Source organism: Haliotis asinina, chromosome 2 (genome assembly GCF_037392515.1).
Source record: "Haliotis asinina isolate JCU_RB_2024 chromosome 2, JCU_Hal_asi_v2, whole genome shotgun sequence".
NCBI lineage: Eukaryota > Metazoa > Mollusca > Gastropoda > Lepetellida > Haliotidae > Haliotis > Haliotis asinina.
This window is the reverse complement of record NC_090281.1, coordinates 65928778-65942902: the sequence shown is the minus strand read 5'-3', so window position 1 is coordinate 65942902 and position 14125 is coordinate 65928778. Positions and strand designations below refer to the sequence as shown.

The 14125-nt window shown below is 39.7% G+C and overlaps 1 protein-coding gene across 2 annotated transcripts in view; it reads left to right on the top strand.

Moving 5' to 3' along the window:
* The window catches only part of LOC137274153 (glycine receptor subunit alpha-2-like), a 63700-nt gene that overhangs the window by 5317 nt on the left and 44258 nt on the right, over positions 1-14125 (top strand). Inside the window, exon 1 of one of the 2 annotated variants that reach the window (XM_067807176.1) lies at positions 10286-10360. The exons of the other annotated variant lie outside the window; for it this stretch is intronic. The gene's annotated coding sequence lies outside the window, so the exon portion shown is untranslated. Of the gene's footprint in view, positions 1-10285; positions 10361-14125 lie in introns of those variants that run through there. 2 annotated transcript variants of the gene reach the window in all.

The following is a 14125-nucleotide window of genomic DNA, read 5'->3' as shown; positions in this document are numbered from 1 at the left end:
GTGAAAAATAGCCGGTGTGCAGTAAGAGGCAGATGCACACTGAACGAATGGTTATATATGCTTCGGACTGTTTCCAGAGCTCGCTTCTTGGGCTTCCGTAAACCTATGGTCGTGGTTCGAATCCCGGTTTGTCCTGCTATTGTTATCAGATCTGTGTTTATGTAGCAGTCATTTTGTTGGACGCTCCTGTCAGAAATACTCTTACTGTATGACGGTGATCTGTTTATTGTGGAGCATTGGTGAGACAAAATAGACAATGAAGAGTTGTCTGTCAATAACACAATAGCAGATCGCGTTTATATACTTTATAACGTGAACACTCTATATGTGGCTCAGAATGGTTTTGGTTGTGTAACTCTGTAGTCCTAAATGCAATCCTAAATATAACACGTATATATATATATATATATATATATATATATATATGAGAAACAGCTCGGAACATCATAATTCATAGCATTCCCACACTACCTCAGTAAAGAGACAGACAGATACAGACGAGCGAGAGATGTTTTACTCATCCAGCACAACTCCCTCTCTCAGCTGCACCGACATATACCGGCGGCAGTCAAATCCTTTTCCTGTGTCTATCATTGACGGTGGTAACTGGCATTCATTGTCTCATTACGGTGGAGTGCTTGCATACGCATCATTTGTGTACATTTACCTTCATGTACATTGATTGCCCCATTACTGTGCACTGTTGTCATATTCACCTCTTCCATACATTCACCTTCATGTACATTGATTGCCTCATTACTGTGCAGTGTTGTCATATTCACCTCTTGCATATATTTACCTTCATGGACCTTGACGGGGATTACTGAAATTCATTGTCTCATTACTGTGCATTGTTGTCATATTTACCTCTTGCATACATTTACCTTCATGTACATTGACGGGGATAACTGAAATTCATTGTCTCATTACAGTGCACTGTTGTCATATTTACCTCTTGCATACATTTACCTTCATGTACATTGATGGGGATAACTGAAATTCATTGTCTCGTTACTGTGCATTGTTGTCATATTTACCTCTTGCATACATCTACCTTCATGTACATTGACGGGGATAACTGAAATTCATTGTCTCGTTACTATGCAGTGTTGTCATATTTACCTAGAAGGTTGTTATGATAAAACAATCCAGTCATCTTCACACAGTGTTCGGGTCCTTGGAAGAAGGTGATGATTTAAGATGTAAATTTATTTTTCTGCCAAATTTCCAGTGAAAATACACAACGGCGTTAGTCCACGTGATGGTGTCTGCCCCAAATGTGAAAATCCGGGCCGTGTTTTGGGTGGTGCCAGATAGGTTTCACGATAACTTTTGTTTAAATATTCTCACAGTTCGAAAGATGCAAACAGAACATTCATCAGAAAAGAAAATATTATCCCACCTTTGATTTCGTGAGCCCTGCACGGCTTTAAGCGTCTTTCATCACCGCGCTTTTTCACCCCAAGGGTTTGATTACATGCCCAAGAACTTCCTCTATAACTCATCTCATTTCTCACTTTCTCAGGAATTTTCAGTTCCATCTATTCGCAATCTGACCAAGTCTCCGGCGATCCGCAGTACTGATCCTCCTCGTCATCCCTGTCCTTGCCTTGTGCTCAGTCCCAACTCCTGATTGAATGTTCTTCAAAGTTCTGAATATTGTAGACAGAAGAATGTCTTGTCTGTCACCTGATTCGTTTGCATTAATCACATTCCTCTTAAAATCACCACGAACCAGCTTTCTTTTCTTATCTCACCTCCTGCCACTTCTGCCATACCAACAAAGGAGTGAGTGAGTGAGTGAGTTTTACGCCGCACTCAGCAATATTCCAGCTATATGGCGGCGGTCTGTAAATAATCGAGTCTGGATCAGACAATCCAGTGATCAACAACATGGGCATCGATCTGCGCAATTGGGAACCGATGACATGTGTCAACCAAGTCAGCGAGCCTGACCACCCGATCCCGTTAGTCGCCTCTTACGACAAGCATAGTCGCCTTTTATGGCAAGCATGGGTTGCTGAAGGCCTATTCTACCCCGGGACCTTCACGGGTGTATCAACAAAGGAACCCCGTAGTAGTAAGGTGATGTGGTAAGTTTCATTCTTAAACCTAAAAGAGTTTCCTCCCGTCTTGAGTACCAATCTACAAAATGTAACACCTATTTTTTTTTCAAATTCTATTATCAGTATTAGGAAACAAAGATGTTCTCAATCGTTTACAGTATGGGAGACATTTATATGGATACAGACAGACGAGGGAATAACTAAGTTAGTATGCGGAATATACATCGGAATATAGAGACTATGGAGTAATAAGGTTTGTATGCGCAGTGTGCTTGGGTAAACTGGGACAAACGTAGGAATGTACATGGACACAGAGAGACGAGGTTTTGACAACTGTAGTATGTGCACCATTGACACATGTATCGGGTTAGTCTAAGAGACACGGGTTTGCAAAGCATCGCTGTTGTTAGAAAATCCACAAGTTGTCTGTACTCAAAGACTTACAGATCATGCAAGGCTACGGCGTTAATTGTTGATACATGTATTGCTGGTTTGTTCTCTCTAACATCGATGAACTAGAAGAGCCGTAGAACAGCCGACGTGCCTACATCCAGGCCCTTGGATAATGAGTTCTTACTGGGTACCGCCACATAGCCGATCGCTGATTGCGTATCTCTTATCAGAAAAGCCTCAAGCGTTAATCACCAGGACCAACTAAGTGCATTATTCTCCTCTTGTTGATCCCCTCTATCATCCCTCGTTATAGCCTCCTTGTAGAGTTAAAGACACTTCGTCCTAAGTTTCCTTACGAACGGTATACAATGACTACCAACAAATGAATACCAGATCCCAGGAGCATAATGTTACATGTCATGTATATTTGTGTGCCTCAAGTTATGGATAAATGATGGATAAGTATCTCTGCAGTCTTCGAATAACACATATTCAGGACTATCATTGTGTCTTTTTATACGTACCCTCATAATTAAACCCAAATGTTTACTTGCTTCTTTGCGGTATACGTTCTATGTTTCACCAGAAAAAGAAAAAACCCTTCTTATTAAACAACTTTCCCTAAGCTACCACTAACCAACACGCTGCGGCTGTATGTGAGGTATTGTACAGAAGGGACTGCGCGTCAGAACATGACTTTCAATCATTACTTCAAACTAAACGTATGGCAGGTTCGACAAAACTGGAAATATTTCTAAACGACTCTCGCATACTCCGTTCTGTGTGTTAAATCTGTGTTGCTCGGTATATGGTAAAGAAACCAAAGATCGATTACAATTATGTAAACTGATTGTAAAACACCTTCCTTGTTGCATAAATCAATAAACGAAACGCTGATGTTTCACACGTCTGTTTATAGCGGGATGGAGACCTAGCTTACCCTGAATTATTTACCTCCACTGACGTTACTAAAATGTTCTCGGGGGACACTCTTTTTCGTAATTTCGTTCAAACCCGATAAATCTCGCTTCCACGGGCAATAATCTACATAATGTCCCCCTGACCCGGGCATTATCTTAATATCGCCCCTCTGCTCCCGAACTTTGAATTAATACTTGTTTAGAAGACTGATACGACTTTGTCTTGCCATTACTGGATGTGATCGTAAAATATGACATCATTAACAATTTCCAACGTGATGCCGACACACGGTTTCGAACCTGTACCCCTTCGCTTTTAAGCTTGGCGGTTTCATCCACTAGGCTCCGAAAGATCGCTGCGAAGAACGCGGTAATTTCTTGGTAAGAACCGTATATTTCTTGCAAGACGGGCAGTGCACGTTCAGGGCAGGTAAGCGCTTGCAAGGCGTGTATTGCGCGTGCAAGGCGAGGCGTCGACTACCAGTCTCATCCCAGTTGTTTCTTCAGTGAATACCAAATACTGAAATTATTTCTAAAGTGTATATCTTCAGTAAGTTTATACGTTGGGTATTACGAAGAAGTAGGGCAGTTTTCCCTCAGGAATGCATTTCCCTTGGGAAAACAGCCTTACTTCTTCAAAATGACCGCGACCCATGAAGGTACGGGGTAAAATAGACCTTCAGCAAACCATGCTTGCCATAAATGGTGACTAACGGAGTCGGCTGGTCAGACTTGGTTGACATATGTCCTCGCTTCCCAATTGCGCAGATCGATGCTCATGCTGTTGATCACAGGATTACAGACCGTCGCCATATAGCTGAAATAATGCCGAGTGCGGCGTTAAACAAAACTGCCTTCCTCATAATGCCCTCGGCTCATGCTTTATCCCATACTGAAACACTGTTGTAAATTGGACATTACGACCACAAGAGTTCGTTTGATTTCTGTATAATGTCCATCGACTTTATTCATTTATGGTGATGTTTGCAACAGACTATCGTTAATAAAGTAGCACTCATATAGTATCTGTATAATGTACCAGCTATATGCTCTAGTTTACAAATAAAGGAGCCCTGACTGATGATTGGTTTTATTTTGTACCGCTAAATCCGGGATAACACAAATTATTGCAGAGTGTCTTGCGAGGTCGCGAGCAACTGGTGGATGCCTAACCTCCCGGCAATGGCGGATTACATTTCATACTGTATGTTCCTCATGGGTATTTGATGGTTGAAATGATGTTCCAGTTACAGCCCGTTTGAGTCAGAAACGGACCGATGAATTGCAACTTATATAATTATACAAAATTGCCACATAAACATAAACAGTACACATGTTTATCATTTACTAATACAAAACAGCTTTCTTCTATTTCAGTATTTTCCGGACTCCACCTAAAAAGTTGTTTAAGAAACTTTCATCACTGAAAACGCAAAAGCTGTTATCTGTCGCGGCGGGTGAAACAAGTGTACTGTTTATAGTTATGTGGCAGTTTTGTACAATGATAACATTTGTAGTTCATTTCTGACTCAAACGGACTGTAGTTATTTCATTCGAAAGTGTTCAGAGAAGATAGCTGTGCAAGCGTTATCTAGTTAGTTAGTACTAACTGTATTTCCTGAACGTTTAGCGACACTAAGTGTTGTGTCTTGGCTGTCAGTCTTATTCAGGTTTAAAAGTTTCACTATGAATCGCGAGGGGATATCAAGAGAAATAAACACACAATTACTGAAGACAAGTGGCGTGCGTGAGACTTATCGGCGGCTTCCTTGGTGGGAAAGAGATCGGAGATTGGCTGTGATCTATAACATGACCACGGGTTGTCTCTTCCAGGCCTGATAATAGCCTACATAGAAGAATAATGTAAGTGATGTTGGCTACGAGGATTTGCTGCCATCTTGCCTCCACAATGAGTTGTGGACAAGGACTGAATTATTATTTCGCTGGTGTGGTGCCTCGAGCAGCAGAAGTTCAAACAATACTGGGCGACATCTCTGCGTTAATGAAAATGTTGTAGTGATACCTCCGTGTTGCCTCTCGCGTAGTAGCCATGGACCTTCCCAATAGGTGGCTGTACAATCTCATTCTATCACGTAAAAATCTTTGTCTTTGACTCATTGAATTTTGTGTCGAAAGTCATGCTATTTACGACGACCATTTCAGCAACGTTGTGTTAGCTTTCATCAGGTTCGAGATCACAACCTGAACTAGGAAGTGGCACCAAATCATCGTCAGATCATCATCAAATCATCACATCATCATCACCATCATCATCATCTCCATCATCATCATCATCATCATCATCATCATTACGTGGTTTGTGATTCTGACACTTTATCTCCCCATGTGTTAAGACTGGTGACGCGTGTGTTAATCACCAAACTGTCGCTGTGCCGTTTTTCTTTCTTTACTTTTCATAGATATGAGAGTTTTGTAAAAAAGACCTCTTGGCTCCTTTCGATGGGCTCTGTGTCTTGCCAGGAATTTGTGTAGGAAGAATCGAAAATACATTAGAGTCTCCAACATAATGCAACAAACAGCAGACTTGTGGAAGGACGTCCAACTACCCTCAGTTACCAGCCCCAGTCACTCTTCATTGGTCGCTGTCACCAGGCAGGGTTTGACGACACAGTACAAGACAACAACAGAATATAATCAAACGATTTATCTTTACAGATCGTCTTACTTTGTGTACTATAAAACTGTATTTAGATAACATTATCCACAACAATACATGTATGCACATATGCAGTGGCATTTATGCTGTGGAAATACAATTCTGAAATACCGTAAGATTCTATGCATGCAACAGATACAGATAAAGAAGGACTACATAAACTACTACTTGCTCAGGCTTACTTAGATGGGAGGTGCGTTATACTAAAGCTTCATATATAGGGAATTGTACCAAGCTAAGGAATACATGGAATGCGCTATTCACGCCATTGCAAATAATCAGTTTGATTATTTCGTCGATTTTCCTCCCAACTAACACAACTCCTCCAGTGATCACACATATCATGCCACTGTGAAGTTAATTATAGTTCATATTAGGGCTATGCATTGGCAAACAGTTGTATGGCAATATATTGGGATTCGGGTACCCGTATTGTGATACGTATTGCGATATATTGGGAATTTAAGTGTTTGACAGTGAGTGACACTAACTGTAAATGTCAGTCCTATTTTCTATATTATCAGTCCCTAAACATAGGGTGTCATGGTCCTGATCACAACAATCGCAAAATTAGGTTGCATAGTCATTACTTCTATATTCTTTTTTATACAATTTAATGGAATACACTATGTCGTTTTGTCTGTGATTAACGAAGGACATCATTTGTAGTGAATGAAAGAATGTGTACATTGAAATGTAAAAGATCATTACAAAATCTCCAATTACGTTCTTTAGCGAATACACATGTTCTCAGAAAACATATTCCAATAGCTTGAAAAGCGTATTGCTATATACTACTAATACGTGCAGTCCTAGCTCATATCAATAAAACCCTCTTTTTATGAGTGCTAGTACGTGCTCTCTACAAAACAAATTGGCAAAACACAAATGTATCAGATAACGATCTCGGGGTGATCATGTGACGCAAGTGTGATCGTTGGTGGATATGGATAACCCACTGCCATGATGGTGCTTTGGGTGACGTGAATGGTGACATGTTTCACAAACATCATCTAGTCACACTAGAGATTTGTTCAGATGAGTCATCGATCTATAAAGCAAGGACTGTGTACGTTCATTCTATGAAAGGGATATGAAGAACTCTCCAGTAGTCACGCCCGCGAGGAATTATTCAGCTTAGCATCAACGATTATTTTGTACGTGTCTCCATTATGTTTTTCTTCACTGATTATATCATTATAGATCTAGTACGCGTCTTCACCAAAGCCCGACACAAGGAGTTCATTATAGCCTTATTTCACCCATAACTGACGTTGATTTATTGTTTATAATTTAGGTTTATTGATCCCATTGTTAAAACGTCCAGTCAGTACATAATACAGACAACAGCTGGGACAGAAGCCACCAAGCATACCACCGATGTTATTAATATTCAAATACAGAATGCGTTTCGCGCAGTGTAGGTCACACTTATTTGAGCAGATGAAAGTGTCGTGTAGTCGCGACATGTTCCTATTTATAAGATCAAAGACAGTTTTTCCTACCATGCAATATATAAAACAGCAAGCTCACAAACTAATTGTCTATGCTGTCTCTTGCTATTAACCCCGGGACCTCCGATATGCTGTTTGTATTTAGACTGGAGTTACAATTAGTGGTCATGTGTGAAAACAATCACAAATAGTGTGAGGATTCTGACAGCCCAATCTAATATCATCCAGTAATCAGATAAAGTATTCAATATTGAGTGGAAGCTCTCCCTTGACAGGCGGAGATAGAGATGGGGAGCGTGAATGATGTTCCGGATAAATACAACGAAATGGCCACAGCAGCTAATCGAGTCAATAATCCGATCATGTGTAGGCATACATCAACAGCAGATTTACATAAACGTTATTGTAAATGTACATTGCTCCGGAACCACTTATCAACGCTCAACGCTGGAAGCCCGGTAAATATTGACGCAATTAAAAACAAATGTGCATCCGCTGAGTCTGAACACGAGATTAAAGGATAATTGCCATTTTGTAAGGTTAAATCCTTGCAAAGCATATGAATCATTAACTAGTTGTTAGAAACAACATGTTGTCTTGCATGGATCCTGACAAATAGTACACTTGCAATACAACGTTAATGTTGCATTATTTGAGAAGGTATCTAGGAAACTATTTGAGAAGGTATCTAGGAAACTATTTGAGAAGGTATCTAGGAAACTATTTGAGAAGGTATCAAGGAAACTATTTGAGAAGGTATCTAGGAAACTATTTGAGAAGGTATCTAGGAAACTATTTGAGAAGGTGTCTAGGAAACTATTTGAGAAGGTATCTAGGAAACTATTTGAGAAGGTATCTAGGAAACTATTTGAGAAGGTATCTAGGAAACTATTTGAGAAGGTATCTAGGAAACTATTTGAGAAGGTATCTAGGAAACTATTTGAGAAGGTATCTAGGAAACTATTTGAGAAGGTATCTAGGAAACTATTTGAGAAGGTATCTAGGAAACTATTTGAGAAGGTATCTAGGAAACACGTATACTTTATATACGTACATTATCTTGGGTTACACTGATTTCGTCACCCTGACCTGTGTTTAAATGTCACACCGACACGGAATGAAATGAGTGCCAACTCGGGTGCCATGTTCCGGCACATAAGGTTTACTAGCCTTAGCTATCCTGGGATCACCACACGAGTATTTCTGTTGAACAGGTTTGCTGAAAAATGTTGTGCCGTCATATATTTACAGATGTGAAATCAAGGGAAGCAAACTCGTGAAACGCCATTGGATCTTAATAGGAACCCACCTTAAGGAATCATAAATATTTACTTACACATGTAATGAAGAATTCTTAACCAAGAAGAAAACATTAGAATTGTGGAGGTTCTTCAGCTCGCTTAAGTAAACATTCCACCTAGAATCCTTTCAAGTTACCTAAATGTCCACCCTAGTGGAGTTCCCCCTCGTCCAGCAGGCTCCAGGAGTGTGTAAACTGAGGATTGAAGGTACACGCCAGTTTATCCAGACTAGTCACATCACTGCGATTACATTAGGTGGTATTCCCAAACAACAGGTTCTAAGCAAACATTAATCGTTGCGTATAATACGTGAAAAATAGTATCAAAGTATTATACGAACGCTGCGTGTGTTGAAACAAACTATTGCCAGAAATATCCTTTATGGACATCGAGACCTTTCTTTCGTAATTCCCCAGTTACTTCTCACAACGAAATGTACTCGTGTATATTAATCTTCAAGTTTAAGGGGAAACGTGAAGTATAAAACCAGCTGGGAAAAGAACTGCTATGACTATCCAACTTGATTATGTATCTCAGTATATTCTCGTTAAACACGTAACCAGAGAGTTTAAAAATGGCTTTTAAAATGTTGGTGAGTATTTCTGCCACTCACGCTGAGAGATGTTACGATCCAACACATATAAAACATGAGATATATTTGTTTTGTTTACTTTTTCACAACCAAGCTTTCTTTTTACCGGAGCTGTTAAAAGAGAGCCGTTTAATGGATACATACATGTTGAGACAGGATGGCTGTAATGATGTGCATGTGGGATACCTATACATGTGGATATACATGTGTGTGTGTGTGTGTGTGTGTGTGTGTGTGTGTGTGTGTGTGTGTGTGTGTGTGTGTGTGTGTGTGTGTGTGTGTGTAAAATATATATATAGTTATACTTTCAAGAAGTGCGACTATGGTTACCTGAACCAATCACTGTCAGTTATGACTGTCCTGTTTAAGACGTAGCATCAACACCAGCCTGCCTCAGAAAATAGATATAACACCCAATCAGTAGATGCATTGTGAATCTACGACAGACTTTGTAGTATTCCTTTGCATGTCAGATAAAATTACTGGGTTGCATGTGGGAATACCTTAACGGTGCCTGTTCAAATCGATGACGTACTGATATCCGTTACGTTAACTATTTGAGCATAGATTGTCCTGACTTTGGAGACAAGCAAGACACTTCATACAGCACACTGACAATCTTTATTAAAGCCGTGATATGCCCAGCACATAATAGAACCTTCTTGGTACAATTTTTAAATCTTAAATTGCAGTGGGAAAATCAAATAATGGTTCATGTCATGTAACATCGATTTCTTCATCCGTTGCGTAATTGCTACCTGTTCTAAGGAACCGAACCGGTCCAAGCTTCGAATACCATACCACCTAATCAGGTCTCTGCACTTCTTCCACATGCTGATAATACGAGCGCGTTATGAGGTTGCAGAGAAGTGCGTACCTTTTAGTCGTCAGTACGCCAGTGTACAGCTTCATCAACGAAGCAGCCGTGCATCTGTGGCGTTGCCACATCGTTTGAAGGTAGGACTATGGTCAAATTCGCTTGCTTAGGTAATAACTATGCATATCGAACTATGGCGTGTTTGTTACGACGCAAATTGTAATAACACCGCAGGAAATTGTAATACCGCGGCAAACTGTAAATTTAAATAAAAAGTGCGGCAAAATGTATTAACTGCCCTGCGGTAAATTGTAATAAAAACAGTTTATTACATTTTACCGCATTATTACAATTTGCGTCGTAACGTTTGTTGTTTTATATTTTCATGTCGCTCAGCTCTCATATTGTTTTGAATCTGTTACTTACTTAATTATTGATGACTCTCTGGTTTCTACGCTATGCTGATTATAAACAATATTATTTAAATTGCATATTTTTGTGCAAAATTTGAAATGCATAAAACTCTTTGTCTTATATGTCTATATTTTCGTATAATAACAAGTGTATCTGTTTTCTACATTGACAACGCACAAAGATCCAAGTTCTCTTATTGTTATCGTCCAGCTACAATTCCAGCATGTAGCGTCTTAACAAGGTCAACATACCTTCATTTAACTAAGTAAAGGACAATGCGGTGTCCCTCCGGGTAATTTACGAATAATGTGGCATCAGTCTGGGCAATATAACATTCAAAGTGTCCATCTGGGTAATTTACGGATAATTACTGAAAGGCTAAATAGCAAAGCACGTACCGTGTTCATAAACATAGCATCGTCCAAATGCGTAGGCTGTCAATTCAGAAACTTACCATCTGAGAATTAGACAAATTAGTTGGGTAAATGTTTTATAACCTAATTCGAATGTACATCCAGAGTGCACTTTGCTTCATTTTGTTACTGTGTCCGACATCTCCCTTCACCATGACAATGTTTGTGACGAGGCAGCATTGCAACAAAATTAACGTTTCTCGTGCTCTGATAGCCTTCATTTTGGAGGGCAATTGGTTGACGGTCTAGATACATGGCAAATTCTGTGTTACAAATTTACAAATTTCACACTTTAAACCTACGAATATGAAAACTTATTGTTCTGTAATCTTATTTAGGTATTACATTATACGAAAGGGTGGCAGTCATCACTCATCTTTGTCATGACAAGCAGAACGAAGATAGCTCCATTGTGAGTGCTGAAGCCATTCTTGTCTATTCTATATAAAGAATGTCTTCCGTTTGTAATACAATACGTGTCCATACACTAGTTCTAGGCTATCGGACTTGATGGCAACTGCGGAGTCTCTGTCGAGGTTATCTAAGCAGTGCTGCATTGCGCTGTGTGATAGTGTTACAACATATGCATGTGAATCATCACTCTTGTCGAACATGTCTGTTTACCTGTGTATGGATGAAGCATGTTTGGTTGAGTTCTTGTAGTAGTGTGTTGCTGTGGGGCTCCTCGGTCAAGAAAACACCTAAATACTCTACTCTCAATGTATGTGGATCTGCTTATGTACTGTGAATGTTTCTGTCAGAGGATGTAGTAATGGATGTGTGTAGATGAAATTTACCCACATGCAACCGAACTTATGTCCACAAACATTCAGATGCTCTGAAGAACTGACGGCTCACCCGTTCACTGATGCGCATATGTTCATTCAACAAAACACACTTGTAGCACCACCGTCGACGAAGGTATGGAGAGTTTAACAGATGTTTCGAAGTTTGTTCTTGCTCATATCCGATGTAGGGTATGAATTACTTCTGTCGTTGACTACCGTTGAGCAAGAAACTTCGATAGACAAATGCATTCTATAAACGCCAAATTCTCACCCATGCAGTTATTTCTGTTTAACTGAAACAGGCAGTGTACAACGAGACAAAGTATTTGCCGATATTCAATGGAATTCACCCGGTGACAACACTGACAACAGATCAGAACTAACCTTGATGAGTAAAACTGATCACATTTGCAGAAGATCAGAATGTCATGTATTGTGTTTAGTAGATATTACGATATTGAAGACGATCAGAATATAATGCCATGTGTGAGGCTGATCACCATATATGATGTAGATCAGAATGTAATGCAATGTATGAAGCCGATTACGATATTTGAAGAAGATCAGAATGAAACGCAATGTATGAAGCAGATTACGATATTTGAAGATCTGAATGTAATGCCATGATGTAGATCCGAATGAAATGCAAGGTATGAAGCAGATTACGATATTTGAAGAAGATCAGAATGAAATGCAATGTGTGAAGCCGATTATGATATTTGAAGAAGATCAGAATGAAATGCAATGTATGAGGCCGATTATGATATTTGAAGAAGATCAGAATGAAATGCAATGTGTGAAGCCGATTACGATATTTGAAGAAGATCAGAATGAAATGCAATGTGTGAAGCCGATTGTGATATTTGAAGAAGATCAGAATGAAATGCAATGTATTAAGCAGATTACGATATTTGAAGAAGATCAGAATGAAATGCAATCATGTATGAAGCCGATTACTATATTTGCAGATCAGAATGCAATGCCATGATGTAGATCAGAATGAAATGCAATATGTGAAGCAGATTACGATGTTCGAAGAAGATCGGAAGACAAAGCAGGCCCAGGGCAGTATGCACATTAGCATTACGATGCTTGTGTGTGATGACAAATGCAACACATGATGCAACGTAATGTTCTGTCTCAACATTTCGTCAAAGGGACCAACATGCCGAACGATGCCGTGCTAATTTATGAAATTTATGACTTTGTGATTCCATTTCCAGTCCCAAGCAGACCACCAGAGTCAAGCAGGTGATCCCCAATGCATTTCCCACCCTTGTCTTGTTAACCTCAGATGCTCTATATAGACAAGCCGGCCTTGCTATTACACTGGGCGTACCTCTGGACGTCTTGACCAGATGTTGTGCTCCATAGGAATTGTGCGAACAGACAGTATGGCAGTTGGTATCGTTTCTCCAGATGAGTACGCCAAATGCTATTGTCTTTGGGGGACTGTTGGTTTATGACAAGTCAAAATTGTATAACTGAGGCCTTTTGCAACTGTGTTTTACAAACACTTGTGAAAAACATTATTTAATGATGATTCATAGACCCATGCCCATGATATAGTCATAATTCTAAATCAATTAAAGTGCATTTTTTATATATTTCGTATAGACGTTGAAAGGGTTTTTATCCACGGTTGTGCAAAAAATTATTCGTGAGCGGATGATTTCAGTTGATACATATATATGACGATCATCATTATCAGTCTCCCAGCAAGTACAGACAGACCCAAACTGTTCACCCGTGCCTAAAATGCATGGTCAAATTGTGGAGGACGTCTTAATGAACATGTTCAGAAGATTATTTACTTTCAGAAACAATAATGCATTGTTCTTTGCACGAAGGGTCGTAGCTGTTTTCATTTGGCGAGCATATTGTTGTCTACGGAGTACAGGAATCATTTCCCTCCGTATAAAACGACGCATTGGAAAATTATTTGATGTCGGCCACCACATACAATTGTTAAGTACAAATATCATTTGTTGTCCTCTAGGGGCTCACAAGTTCGCCCATCACCGACTGAAGTTGTTTATTAGCTAGATAGCCCAGGAAATCCCACACGAATGAACGTAGCCTTCAAAGAAAGCTAATGTGTTGTTTCACAGAACGGTGAACAAATGCATTATTCATGCTGCTGAGAACTCGGCTACAACATCGCGCCGCCACTTGCATGTTTTGTCATGTAGAATTATCTGTGACGGGAGACGGCACCGACTTTAGTAGCATGAATCTTTGTGCACGTGTCAATATATAATCATGACTTTCTTGAATAGTCATCAACAGT